Below are 15,151 nucleotides of genomic sequence, written 5' to 3' on the forward strand. Positions count from 1 at the left end.
AAACAGCCAGATCGTGTTTTAAAACAAGACGTGTTGTTTTTTTTTAATCTCCACTGCCTTCCCGCTATATCTGAGCCTCGGCATTCTCCTCTGCAAAATGGGGCTAATAATACTTCGCAGGAGGGTTGGGGTGTGTGTGACTAAAGGCCCGTGTGCACACACAGACGAGTGCCTGGCGCCCAGCGATCCCCACTTGCCTCCCCATCCCCGAGGACCGCTGATGGAGGTCAGCCCTTGGGGGAGCACTAACCACCCCGGGGTTATTTTAAGCGTCCACCTGCATTAACGAAACTGGATCCTCACAACAACCCTGTGAAGGAAGCACCGTCTCCCCTTTTTATAGATGTGAACCTGAGTCACCGTGGCCTAATGGCAGAGCCAGGACTCACCCCCGGCCCCCACCCCGTGGGCCCTGCTGCCAAGGGAAAAGGAGTGCTCTTCATCTGGGCGACTCGGTGGTGACCCCTGGCCCTGTTCCTTCCAGCCGCTGATGTGCCTCCCTGTGCCTCGGTTTCTCTCCTGTAAATGCCGACATCACCGTCCTCAGAGGGCTACCATGGGGGTGGATCGGGAAGCAGGATGCCGAGGCCCCGGCTGGCCTAGATCCCCCTGCTCACGCTTCACTGCAGAGATTGGTTTGGATGATGTGTTTCGAGAGAAAACACTACTTTAAACAAGAAGGGGCCAGTCCATAATTGATGCCTTAGCAGCCGGGACCAGATCCTCATTAATTTGTGTATCCAGACTACATAAATATTCACCACCAATAAATCCAAATATGTTGGATGACTGTAGCTTGCTCAGAACCATTCTGTGCTCAACCCCCAGAAAGGCTTGCGCGGCCTGGTATGCTGCTACCACCCCCAGCTCGTGGTTTGGGAACAGCACATGCATACCCCTCCTCCAGGAAGCCCTCCCTGCCCACTTCCTTCCCGAGACAAATCTTTGGTAAAGCACTCATCCCGACTCTGTGCCAGGTGCTGGGCCAAGGAAACCCGTTAGACATGGGACCTGCCCTAGGGGAGCCTCACTCTGGGGACAAACACACAGGGGGACAGCAGCCATGCATGGGGCTGCATGGTACACAGCCAGACACCGAATCTGGTGGGATCCTCAAAGCAGGAGCAACTAGGAGAGCTGGAGGGAGGACAAAGGAAGGGGGTGGAAGGTAGGGGGAGCAGAAGGGAGCAGAGGAGAAGAGGGGAGAGACCCCCAGTTGGGAGGAGGAGGGACTGAGACTTGGGCTTTGAGCACCAGCCCCTGCATCACTCTGTACTGTGGTTCCTGCCCTGTGCTGGATGGTCTGGAGGGCAGGAACAGGGTCTTATTCACTCACTCACTCACTCATTCATTCACAGTGTTCACTGATCACCCACTGGGCACCAGGCACTGTTCTAGGTGCTTAATACACAGCACGAGCAAAGCAGGCAGACCCGGCCCTTATGCCTGGAGCTCGTGTTCTGGCCCCCCTGCCCTGCCCCATGCAGATGGCCCAGAGATGCTCAGGAAGAAGAATCTGACCCAGCGGGCAAGGTGCTCTCATCCTCAACTGCTGGACGTTCCCTGCACGGTGCAGCCGAGGCTCAGAGTTGTAGGCCCGTGGGAATGAACGCTCAGCAGACCCTCTTCCTGCTCCACGTGCAGAGCTCACGGGACGCTCGCCACGTTCTCATGGGACTGCACACATCTGGTGTTCCAAGTCTCCATCAAACGACCGGACCGTTGAGCAGACGCATTTTTGTTCAAAGAGAATAGTTAGTTAGGTTGACCAACGCCAGGCTAATGAGAAACACGGCACGTGAGCTTGAAACTCGCCCTTCTGATTCTCAAACGTAATCTGTCCACTTGTAAAGTCACAGCTGCGGAGACGTCCGCACGAGAGCCACCCCGCTGCCTAGCTGGGAGCTGGTTTGACTGTGGGGCAATGAATGAATGAGCCAACAAACGCGTCATCCGGCCCCACCCCTGTGGCGTACAGAGGCCCGGACGTGGAAATCTTATCCAGAGTCACAGAGAATTTGTCACAAGAGTTGGATCCGGGCAAGTCTTCGGGTCACCTTCGCGACAGAGCCCGTGCTGCAGGGCCCGGGAGCGGCACAAGGCGGGACTCCAAGAAAGCGGACGGCCCGTCCGCGGTAACGTGGGCCTGCCCACGCTCCCCTCCTGCAGAGCCCGCTCACCGGGACCTGCCCTGGCACCCCTGTCGGGGTGACTGACCACACACCCGACCCACCCCTGCCGCAGGGGTCCTGGAGCCCCGTCGGCGCGCGTCGGGCTCTCAGGGGGCTCTGCCAACCTCCCCACTCCCAAAGCTGGGGACCACAGAAGGCTATTTTTGTGAGCACAGCTCTCCCTTCCCGATGAGCACTCTTTTTTTTAAGTTTAAACAGCCATAATTTTCCTTTTATGCCCTTGCATTTGTTTTCCAAGAAGATGATTACCCATTCATGGAGTATTAATGATCTATTAACACGGAAAGCTGGGAAGAGGGCTGAGTTGTGAGCAAATGCACATTTTTATTCAAATAAAGTCCATAGATTTTCGATTAAAATGCTCCACTTAGAATGGACTCTTAGTTATGGGCCCCCGTGGGCATCTGCCACCAATCCCCCTCCTTCATGATGGCCACGCTGAACAAAAGGTCTATTCAGAGCGCAGGCTATTTGCAAGTCCGGGGCGGCCCCGAGTCTCTGCATTCTCACTGCTGCTCATTTGGTACATCCCGTCCCTGGAATGCGCTTCTGCAGAAATAAATCAGACTCTGGGCTGGTGCAGAGGGAAGAGACAGTCCTCCCGCCCTGGGTCCCGCACCTCCTAACTCTCCTCCTGCCTCCCGTCAGCTCTGCCTGAGCCCCCTTCCCAGCTCACTGACGGCAACTGGCAGGAAGCTGATCAGCGGGCCCGGAGCTTCCCTCTTAACCGGAGGCTGGGCCCCGCGTCTCCATCTGCCTGCTCTGGAAGAGCTGTTTCTCCTGACGGCCCTGTCTCGGCTCCCGTCATGATGGCTGGCGCGGCGGGCCATGCCCCCAGGAGCCCCTGCCCCTGCCCCCAAACGAATCAACAGGTCCACACACAACCAGGCTGCATCTGGCAGCAGAGTTAAAATGCTTCCAGTGCCCCCTTTGGGATGCTTCCTGGGTACGTGGCTCAGACCCCAAGGCCATCTCCTGCTCTTCTTTCTGGCGGTGCCTCTAAGAGCTCAGGGCTCCACGATGGGGCCGGCCCAGCACAGCTTAGATACAATGCTCCCTGGAGGACAGAGGCAGCACCGGGACCCGGGACTCCAGGGGCCCATGGTTCCCCTGCCACCCGCTGGCTGCCCACCTCTGTACACGCTCTCCTCTGTGCCTCAGTGTTCTCGTCTGCAAAGTGGGTACGGCCAAGCTCGGCCATGCTCTCCGCACAAAGAGCTGTGAGCACTGAACAAAATAATAAAGTAATACAGAGTTATCATTATTATTATTATTATTGAAACAATAATACCAAGGCCAGAGTCTGTGTGAGCTGCTTTAGAGAACTTACTTCCAATTCAGAGCGACACAGAGGTATTATTTCCATTTGACCGCTGAGGAACGGGGTGCATAGAGTAACATGACTCCCCCAAAACACCGCAGATAAAAATGGCAGAGCCCAATTTCCCACGCTCCGTGCCATATTGACTTCCCTTCCACCAGGAAATAGCCTCAGTTCTCTGGGGTCTGGGGACCCTTCCTACTCCCTCTATGCCCCTCAAACCTTCAAGACAAGTATTTGCATTGGGTTTGCTGAAACTCTGCCTTGGCCAAGGTCATGTCTGCTCATACCTGAGCCCCAAGCCCGTCTGACAGCCTCAGAAGAAATGAGCTGCCTAGTGCTGGGCTAGCTCGGGAGTCTCATGGGAAGCAGAGCAGGCGCCTTGGGACACAGCCTGGGGGTGCTCCTGAGTGTAAGAGGCAACTGAAGATCTGCATTTCTAAGACCCTTTCCTGGATGCTCTGCGGCACGCTGCATTTATGAGCCCCGTTTGTTCTGGAACACTGCCCTCCTATCAAATTCTGGACAGTCCTACTGACTACCAGGCCACAGAAGTCAGGACAGCTCTGAGCCACAGAGATCTGGGTTCGAGGCCCGCCTCCCCTTGTGAGGTGGCAGTTTGCAGACTTTCCCCAGGACTGCATCCCGAGATGAAGCCCCCACTCTGTGGGGCTGTCAGAGGAGGTGAGAGAGCACGACTTGTTGGCATAAATGCTGTCACCACGGTCCTGTGAAGGACAGGCATGGTCCCGAAGGCCTATCTTTAGCCCCAAATGCAGGCTCTCCCACTGAACCGTGGTCAAGGACATGGCCCGCCAGGCCCCGCCTCAGGCAGACCCAGGTGAGGGAAGGAGCTTAGTCTGGTTAACACAATGTTCCCAGGACTCTCGGGTGGGCCCTTCATGCCTCCTCCAAGAAAGTCAGCCTCAAAGAACCTGAAAACTGGCCCAAAGGGCACATTCCGAGTGGCCCCCTGAAGGCCTGGCCCATGTCTCTACTGATCTCAAGTGATTCTGGTTAGATTTGAATCCACTGTTGTCCTCACTGGCAGCCCCTGTCTGCTGAGAGGGTCACCAACCCTCCCACTGACAGCAGGTGTCAAGAGTCAAGCTCTCTGGGCCTCAGCTCCCTCACCTGTGAAATGCGGCGGGCACTCGCTTCCCCACGCGGCAGGTCCTCCTCCAGGCTCCAGTCACCCCGTTTAAGGACACTATTCCGACTCGCTCCACCTTCGTGCTTCTGGCTCCACACACACCCCGTGTCCGGCAAGGGGATAGCGTCATCCACCCCATGTGGAAGATGGCTGGCGGACTCAGGAGGGTCAGGAGGCCCAAGGACCGTGCATGAAGACGGCACAGGGCCCGACTCCCCCCAGCTACTCCTTCCACTCTCTGGCGACAGTAAGGACATCTGGGCTGAGACTCCAGCGCAGGGCCGGGTCCGGGGTCAGGAGAGGGAGCTAACCAGGGCTCAAAGTGGAAGGGGGACCTACCTCTCAGGGTCGAAACAGCACAGACCCTGAGTGACCTTAAGAGAAGCACATCCTGGAACCTGGCACCCTCAGCACCTGGCTCACTTCACCCTGGTCCCAGCCCCGCTGACATGGCCACAAGGAAGGACATCTTACTCCCCAGGACACAGGAGCCCAGGATGCCCGGACTTGCCGGCAGGCCCCTGCCATAACCTGCTTTAGGCCACATTGACACCAGCCTTCTTAGCCATGTGCACATGAATCACGGTCAAGATCCTGGGCTGGCCAGCAGGGATCTCACCTGGACGACTGTCCCTGCCAACCTGTCACAGGGCCAAGAGCACAGTCCCTCTCTCCTCCTGGCCCCTCAGATCCACCTAGACATCTTCGGGGTGAAGACCTCTTGAGAGCAGTAGCCAGATCCTCATGAGAGATGGATATCTCAAGCTATAAGAGTTCAGTGTAAAAGGAACCAACCTTGGAAGTGGGAGCTGGGGGGCATTCGTAAACACAGCTGTGTCCCCAGACTCTTCTCCGAGTAGCAGGCAGGGGTACGCTGGCTCAGAGAGTTCTGAGGCAGGGTCCAGTGGGGCTCTGTAGTCCCTAGCTTGTCTAGGAGGGCAGCACACCCAGGTCACACCCCTTGTGACAAGCATCCAGCCCCCTGAGCACCCCTGGAAGGCTTGCTCCCTGAGCTCCAGAGACAGCAAACTTCTTCCCTTGGTTTCCTTGGCAGCCGCCAGGCAGGCAAAAGAATGCCGCTCCCTGCTTCCAGGCCTCGGTGACAGGTTCTCACTGACAGATTCCAGCTTTTATTTCTTTAAACATTTTGGACATATTCGTTAAACATTCTGCACAAGAATCCTGATACATAAAATCCTGGGCTATCATATCCATTGCTTGTTATTCTTGCTACCTCTTGCTCACGGAAGCCTGTTTCAGGATGTGTTGGTAAAATCTTCATTGTGAGCTCACATTCTCTTGATGTAACTATTTGGGTGTCCTGCGGGCTTCAGTTGGGGATGCAGTCCCAAAAGGGGTTTATTTTCTTTGCCCAAAAGCCTGGGGTTGATTCTGGCTTGAGACCATAATAGCCCCTTAGGGGTTCCAGGCTTGCTGAGAAGAGGTCAGGTGCAGCTCCCCCACCTTGCTGGGGACTCAAGGACTTTCCAGAGCAGAGGGCCCACGGGGCATGGACCCTTGGGGCAGCCATTTCCTGCATGCTTTGTCCTCATGCTCACTCTCCATTAGTGCTCGCGAGTCCTTTTCTCCTATTTTTCCCCCCTAGTGATGCCTCCCACTTTCCGGCCATGCACCAAAACTACCTCTGCAGCAGAACCCAGCTTCGAGTTAGGGGTAAAAATGACCATTACTCTACCATAGTAGCAAGAAAACACCACACAAACCACAAAATTGTGCTTTATAAGTCTTCAATGAGCTATAAATGGGGAAAAAAGAAGTCTAAATGAACTGAATTCCAGAAAGAGACAAGGCCTTCATAGGTGAGCCAAGACCAATGTCTGCCATCCTGTCTGGGGTGGCCACCAAGTCTGGGACCTCATCCCTCTGTCATAGGCAGGGACTTCAAGCTCAAGGAGAAACTAACCAAATTTTTAAAGCACCGTGGGGTTAACTGACAGACTGGAATTTGAAAGAGCCCCAGTGGTAAAAATAATCCCTACCACCTGACAATGCTAAGTTAGAGGCAGATGGGGGTGAGGTTGGAAAGCACAGAGAGACCTTGAAGTTTCATGATGTTTATGGTCTGGGGTCCTACTGGGGATGACTGGGTGTCTGACTTTATTCTCAAAACAGTTGAAGCCCTGGGCAAACTAAAATAATCAAAGCTCTAGCTGAATTCCCAACAAGCTCAATTCCTGATAAGACCACAACAATTAGCCCCTCCATGGAAGTTGCAAGAGAAATTGGAGTTTAGGGTTGAGGGCAAAGAGAGATTAACATAGTCTCCTGGGCCTTGCAGAAGGAAAGGGTCTGACCCTATATCAATACATTTGAAATCAGAAATAAACTAAAACTAACCAGCAGTGAGGCCAGCCCCAGCTCAGTTGGACTCTTGGTTGAAAATATGACCAATAACCAAGAGAAAAAAACAGTTGATAGAAGTAGATGCACAGATGACCCAGATGTTGGAATTAGCACACAACCTTAATTTTTTATTATAATTTTGTTAACTAATTTAAAGGAAAATATGATGAGAATGAATGAACAAAGATTATTGACTGCTTACAAAACTACATTATGGGGTTTATAACACATACAAATAAAATATATGACATTATAAGAACATAAAGGGCATAAGAGTTAAAGGGAATTATAGAGCTGTAATATTCTTATATCGTGTTTGAGGTGGTATAATATTAACACAAGGTGGATGGCGATCATTTAAAGATTCATGTTGTAACAGAGCAACCTAGAGCAACCAATTTAAAGAAAAGATGTACTAACAGGCCAAGAGAAGACATATAATGGAATATTTAAAAATTCTCAGTTAGTTCAAGAGAAACAGTAAATAATCAGAGAACAGATAGCACAAATAGAAAATAAATACCAAAAAAGTAGACTTAAACTCAACTTTATCAGCAATTTATTTAAATGTGTATGGAATAAATACTCCAATGAGCAAGCAAGACTGTCAGATGGTATAAAATTAAAACAAAATATTCCCAACACAATTTGTTGAGGTGACTGTCTTTTTCCATTGGATATTCTTTCCTGCTTTGTCGAAGATTACTCAGCCATCAAAAAGGATGAAATCTTACCATTTATAATGACATGGAGGGAACTGGAGGGTATTATGCTAAGCAAATAAGTCAATCAGAGAATGACAATTATCATATGGTTCCACTTATATGTGGAATTTAAGAAACAAAACAGAGGATCACAGGGGAAGGGAGGGAAAAATAAAATAAGATGAAATCAGAGAGGGAGACAAACCATAAGAGACTCTTAACTATAGGAAACAAACTGAGGGTTGCTGGAGGGGAGGCGGGTCAGGGGATGGGGTAACTGGGTGATGGGCATTAAGGAGGGCATGTGATGTAATGAGCACTGGGTGTTATATGCAATTGATGAATAACTGAACTCTACACCTGAAACTAATGATACACTATATGTTAACTAATTGAATTTAAATAAAATAAAAAATTTTAAAAATAAAACAAGATAAAATTACAGACCAATATCTTTTAAAATTATAGATGTAAAAATTTTGAACGAAGTATTAGCAAATCAAAACCTCTGTGTGTGTGTGTGATAAACAAATGGGATTTATTCAAGGTTCAAGGTTAGTTTAACATTTAAAACTCAATGTAATTTACCATATCAGTAGAATAAAGGAGAAAAAAATTATCATCTCAATAAATGCAAAGAAAGCACTTGATAAAATTCAATACTCATTCATGATTGAAAAGGAAACTCTCAGAAAAATGAACTAGAAGAAACTTCTCAATCTAATAAAAAGTATCCACCAAAAACAAAAACCCTACAATTAACATCAAACTTAATGATAAAATATTGGACACTTTCACTTTAAGATTAGGAACAAGGCAAGATATCCTCCTTCACTACCTCTATTCAGCATTACTGGGGAGGTGCAGTAAGGCTAAAAAATGAAACAAAAGGAAAAAAGATTGAACGGCAAGAGGTAAAATTGTCTTTATGTGCAGACATGACTGTGTATACAGAAATCCTAAGGAATCTATGAGAAGAATTACTAAAATTAACAAACAAATCTGGCAAAATTACAAAATATAAAGTGAGTATACAAAAATCAATTTTATTTTTATATGTTAGTAATGAACAATTGCAAAATGAAAACTTTAAATACCATTTATAACAGGATCAAAACATATCCAATGTCTAAGGATCCATCTAATTAAAGTTGTGCAAGACCTTTACATTATAAACATATTGAGAGAAATTATTTTTTTTTCAAATACATGAATAGGTATACCATATTCATAGATTAGAAAATGTAATATTGTGAAGATGTCAATTCTCCCTATAGGTGGTCTATAGAGTCCACCTAATCCCAACAAAATCCCAGCAACTTTTTATAGAAATTTCAAAGTAAATCTAAAATTAATCTGGAAATGTAAAGGGCTTAGAATATCCAATATTGGAAAAAAAGAATAAAGTTGGAGGACACTCTCTGATTTCAAGATTTACCATAAAGCAACAATTATTAAGACTGTGTGATATTAGTGCAAAGACAAAGAGATCAAATGGAATAGATAGAGCCCGGAATAGATTCACAGATACTCAGTCAACTGAGGTACCAGGACAATTCAATAGACAAGAGGAAGTCTTTTCAATAAATGGGAGTGGAAGAACTAGCTAACTGTTTGGGAAAAAGTAAACTTTGACCTCTCCCTCACACCATACACAAATATTAACTCAAGGTGCATCATTGGCCAAAAGCTGAAAGGTATAACAATGAATCGTCTGGAAGAAAAAATATCTTCACTATTTTGGGGTGAGCAGATATTTTTAGAGAGGACACAAAGAGGTAATCATAAAGAAAAATATAAATTTAACTTCATGGAGATTTAAAACTTCTGTTCATCAAAGGCACCATTAAACGAAAAGCAAAAATCAATAATAAAAAGACAATCCAATTAAAAATGGGCAAAAGATTTGAATAGGCAACTCACAAAAACAGATACTCAGGGCCAGTAAGGACATGCCCAGTGCTCAAGCTCATTAGTCATCGGGGAAATGAACATTAAAACCACAAGACACCATCTCATGCTCACCAGAAGGGTTGAGAATGGAAAGGTCAACCGTGACAAGCATGGGTGATGTGGAAGCATGGGAGCTCTCATGCCCTGTCGCTGAGCAGGTGAAATGGCAAAACCACTTTGGAAAACCGTCTGGCAGTGTATACTGAAATTAAGCATACATTAACCATGGACCCAGCCATTCCACACCTGGGAATATACCTAAGAGGATGCATAGGGATCCCAAAGAAAAAAAAGTCATGATATTAGCTAGAAACTGAGAATAATCCCAATGCCATTCGATGGGAAATAAATAAGCTGTCAAACACCAGCAGAATGGAATACACTCAGCAGTAAAAAGGAGCAGACCTCGTGTACACGCAACGACATGGGTGCATCTCACAGAGAGTATGTTGACTGAGAGAAGCCAGGCAGGCAAGAATGCACACAGCACGCTTCCACCCATACTCGGTTCAGGGCCCGTGGAACTAAGCTATGGTGAGAGCGTCAGATCAGCGGTGGAGGGCAGGGAATGGTCGGGAAGAGGCCCTTCAAAGCAGGCAGCCCGCCACGTGGCCAAAAGTCTAGCCAGTGCTATTCTCAGATGTTTCTCTGGGGTGCTCCCAGGGCAGTCATCACGAGGCGGGCTCTCATGGTCACTAGGGCCTTGTAGGGTGGGGGCAAAATGAGGCCGTGCCTCATGTCAGAAGAGCTGCTTTGGGCACTTTGGGTTCCATGTCCTTGAGTGTGTTACTGAAACTCTCTGGGCCTCAGTTTCCCCACCTCTAAAATGGGGCCAGTCAGCTGACTCCTGTGCTCTGTGCTCACCCTCCAAAACCTGCCTTTCGTCTCCAGTCTTCCCCTTCTTGTCAACCAGGGCTGCGGCCGGCTCCCGGGGCAGCCCTCCATCTCCAGCGAAGGAAGGAGCTGGTGCTGGGACACTCAGGGGGAGTGGGCAGTGGGCAGTGGGCAGTGAGAGGCAGTTTGGGGAGGGCCTCTCCGTGTGCAGACTCTGGTGCAGAGGTGGGCTCTGCTTACAAGTCCATGTGAAGGATTTCCTCCCTTCCTCTGTTCTGCAAAGGACGAAGCATCCAGGGCCTTATCAGATGCTGACATTCGTGCCTGTTCATAGGAGCCAGTGCCACGCCCCCCCAAGGTGGCCCTCAGAGGAGGAGTTCTTTAGAAGAGCCTGGAAGCCAGCACCTGCCACACCATGAGTGGTGGAGGGAGGGGCACCCTCCTCCGCCTCACACTCAGGCAGGCGGCAGACCACTGGCTGGGACCTCCACCTGCTAGGCCTCCAGAGCCTGGTCCTTAGGACTGCTTCTCCCTTCTCTGGGGCCTTTCTCCTTGGCCATCACCAACTGGTAGGGCCTCCAAACAGGACTGACGCTCCCAGCCACATCACTGCTTCCTTTGGAAATGCACCAGCGAGGAGGAGTTCACTAGCTCACCAGGGCTCTGCGCAGGTCAAAGGCGACGCCACCACTTTGGGACATTAAGCAAACAATGAACGTCCAAACTTGTGAAGGGAGCTGTGATTGAGTGCACAGCAGGCAGCCTGGCCCTGTCTAGGGGGTTGGCCATGGCTCAAGGGCACAGCAGTTCTTGAATTTCAACTGTAAACTTGGCCCTTAGCTTCCTCATAGCTCACAGAGGGAAAGATGAGCAGGGACAAGACTCTCACTGTCCTTATGCCAAGGACACGTCCATCCCCACTGTCGGTGCCTTGTCTGATATTCAGATACCCAGGAGAATTTTCACACAGGAGCCTGACACTTGCCAAGGCGATGACCTCAACCTCATCTCTAAAGGCCAGTGCACTACCTACATACCTTGCCCTGACCCCCAGCCCCACTTCAAGTGCATTCCACCATCATGATTCCAGCAAAACGCTGGTCACACTCCCTGAGACCTGTGGGGATTCAACCCATCTTGGTTGGACTTGGCCATGGCCGGAGCGGTGCTGGAGCCTCGTGCCCCCCGGAAAGAGCAGACTCAGCTGCCCTCCTGTCTGGCCCTGTGTGTCCAGCAACGTCCCCCGACTCTGGGGCGGTCCTGGGCCTGAGACTGAGATTAATTTTTTTCTTCAGAGAAAATGGATTTAAATTTAATTGCTTCTTGACAAAGAAGGGGTGGGGTGGGGCAGCTGGGGAGGAGGAGTTGCAACAAAAGGGAGAAAACCAAAGGCCTGATCAATTGTTTCAATTTAAAGAGGCTGCAGTAAAATGGTTGGAAGACAGAGTTATATGCCTCCCGAAAATGTGGCAATAAATAAGGGAAATCACCCAGAACAAATAGCACCAGCTGTTCAGATGCACAGAGGAGCCAGGAAACGTGTGCAGGGTGGACAGGGCCAGCAGGGGGTGCAGCAGGCGGGCAGAGATGCCTTGAAGAAGGAGCACAGAGGGACTGCCCAGCCCCTCAGCCTGGGATGGCCTTGGGGGACCTCCAGCCAGCAGAAAGTCTTTGGGGAAATCCCCCAGCCAGAGCTCTACAGTGCGGACTCATCTCTGAGCCACGGTCTAGTGATCCAGCCAACACTCCATGAACACCCACAACCTGTACCTCAGCCTCATGACAGCACTGCTTTACAGGTGAGGAACCCATGCTCAGCACGGTAACTTGTCTACCCGAGGCCACACAGCATCTGCCCCTTCCTACCCCATGACCTGCCTGGATGCCCTCGCTGATGAGCCACTTGGCCCCTGAGACCTGGCAGAGGCCAGGTGATGCCAAGCAGGTGCTTCAGACCTGGTGGGTTCAGGCTGCAGAACAACCACGGCCTTCCCCACCTGGATCCAGAAGTATTACACAGAAAAATGTTCCTCCACATGGAAATGTGAGGGGTGGGAAAGAAGTGTTCCCCCCTACCAGCTCTGAATGGTGGCTAAATGGAAAGAGCCCTGGCTATGGCATCCACCTCCCACTGTTTCTGCATCCACGGATAAGTTGCCTCATTGAGCCTCAGCTTTCCCATCTGTGTAATGGAAGCAATAGATTCCCAAAGTTGAAAGAGACCACAGAAGTCACCCAAGCCCAACCCCTTAGACCATGACCATGAGGCTCTACTTGCACACCTCTCGAGGTGGGAAGTTCACTATATCTAAGTCTTCACCCCAGGTCTTCAGGGACAAGAGTTTTCATTCATACTAAGCCTTGAGCTCCCTTTCTTCCCCTGGAAACACACAGAAGGTGTGTGGCTTGCAGCAGCCTCTCTGAGCCTTCACATCCTCACTGCCTCTCCCTCTGTCTCCCACACAGTACCTGGGGCACGCAGCCTAAGCACACAGCAAAGACAAGCACTCCCTGCAGAGTCACCAATCACTTAGAGCAAGCCCGCTTCTTGTCCAGTCCTGAGGGCTAACAATTTTTTCCAAAATGTTTTCTGCTTTCTGGATCAACTACTGAGTAATGAGAATGCTGGATGGTGTCCAGCCCTTGCTCTACCCCCAGTGAGCTGCGTAACATTGGGCAAGCCACATTAGCCTCTCTGTGCCACAGGTTCCCCGCCAGTAGAGTGGGAATTAGAATACCTCCTCATAGGGCTTTTGTGGGGCTTAAAGGAGTTCATTAGGTACAGTGTTTAGGATAGAAACTAGCAAATAGGCACAACTTAATGTTAGTCGTCCTCACCATCACCATTGTGACCACCATCGTCATCACTGCCACCATCACCCCCATCAGCAACAGCATCAACACCATCATCACCACCATGGTCACTGTCACCATCATGATCATCAGCATTACCACCATCACCACCATCATCACCATCGTCATCACTGCCACCATCACCACCATCACCACCATTGTCATCACTGCCACCATCACCATCACCATCATGATCATCAGCATCATCAGCACCACTAGCATCATCACCACCATTACCACCATCGTCATCATCACAACAAGATCATCATCAGCAGCAGCAGCATCACCACCACCACCACCACCATCACAACCATCCCCATTACAATCATCACCATCACCACCATCAGAATCACCATCATCACCACCATCCCCACCACCATCATCAAGATCATCAGCGTCACCAACCATCACCACCACCACCATCTCCATCATAGTCATCACCACCAACAGCACCACGGTTACCATTACTTTCCTGTTGTTAGCATTTTCCACCCCCAGCAGGTGAGACTGCAGTAAGTACTCTGAAAAGGATGCTCCTGCACTAGAATTAAGAGTCTCTCTAGCTCTTGCTCTCAGTCACATGTTTCTGCTGCCAAGCGATGGCTGCATTGCAGACTTATGTGAGGTCATTCATCCCACTGGTGTAATTGACCTAAACAGCCTTAATGAACTCAATGTCTTCCCATCCCGCCCTCAGGATAGAAAGGGCTGCTCCATCTCTGCTCATCCCTGACACAATGGCCTTCTCTGGGCGAAGTGTCACTCGGGGGAGGGTGGTAATACACATCTCATTGGCAATATTCATTTAGGGAAGCCCAAGTCCACCTTCATGCCTATAAAACCCAAGTTGTTGGTCTGCTCCAAGTCCACCCTGCTCGGACAGGAAGGGAAACATCTGATGTTTCCATAGCAACCACCTGACCCTTATGTTCACAGGCTTTGCTAGAGGATTTGGGACCCTCACTGCCATGTCATGACCCAGGCCCCACCATCTCTCACCTGGGCCACTGCAATCACCTCCTCTCAACCTCCTAGGCTCCAGGCTTGCCTCCTCCAGCCCATCCTCCACACCACCACTGTCCCAGCAACATTTATAAAAGGCAAACACGATTGGGTCACTCCATGTTCAAAGACTTCAGAGCTCCCCACTGCCCACAAGATAAAGTCCAAAATACTTGGCCTGAAACCCAGTGACTGCTAGGATCTGTCCCTCAACTCCAACCTTTTCAGCCTTGTCTTCTATTATTTCTTGCCCATATCAGGTTCCTTCCACAGTCCCTGCCCACAGGATGTAAGCATTCTCTTCCCTCTGATGGGGAGGCTCTCTTTCACAACCCCTCGGCTCACAAACCAGCATTCTGTCATCTCTTAAGTAACAGCTTACATGATGCACCTCTTCTGGGAAGCTCTCCTGATTCCCCTGCAGACATGCTCTTTGTTGGACCCCCACTATACCAGCTGTATCTTGTTAATTCACATTCACAAGATAATGTGAATTAACAAGATACAGCGAGGATATTAACTATTACACATTTATTAATGTAAACTTGTAATTGATGTTACTTCCCCCAAATGAAGGCAACAATAATATTCCCTTTAGCTCAATATTGTGTCCCTATTTTATAGATTGGTCTTCACTAAGTACATGCTGACAGAATCGAGGGTAAGAAGCACAGTAGAACCATCCCTGAATCCTGGGCCCTGGCACAGTGGGATGCTTGGAAAGTGTTGGATGGATGGATGGATGGATGGATGGATGGATGGATGGATGGATGGA

At 49.8% G+C, this 15,151-nt stretch overlaps 1 long non-coding RNA gene across 1 annotated transcript in view; it reads right to left on the minus strand.

Annotated features, from left to right (window-relative positions):
- Positions 1-524: 524 nt before the first annotated feature.
- The window catches only part of LOC117997721, a 20,026-nt gene continuing 5,399 nt past the window's right edge, over positions 525-15,151 (minus strand). Inside the window, exon 3 of the long non-coding RNA XR_004675868.1 lies at positions 525-811. This is a non-coding gene — a long non-coding RNA (uncharacterized LOC117997721). The remainder of the gene's footprint in view (positions 812-15,151) is intronic.

Source organism: Mirounga leonina, unplaced genomic scaffold (assembly GCF_011800145.1).
Source record: "Mirounga leonina isolate KUSES-001 unplaced genomic scaffold, KU_Mleo_1.0 Mir_375, whole genome shotgun sequence".
NCBI lineage: Eukaryota > Metazoa > Chordata > Mammalia > Carnivora > Phocidae > Mirounga > Mirounga leonina.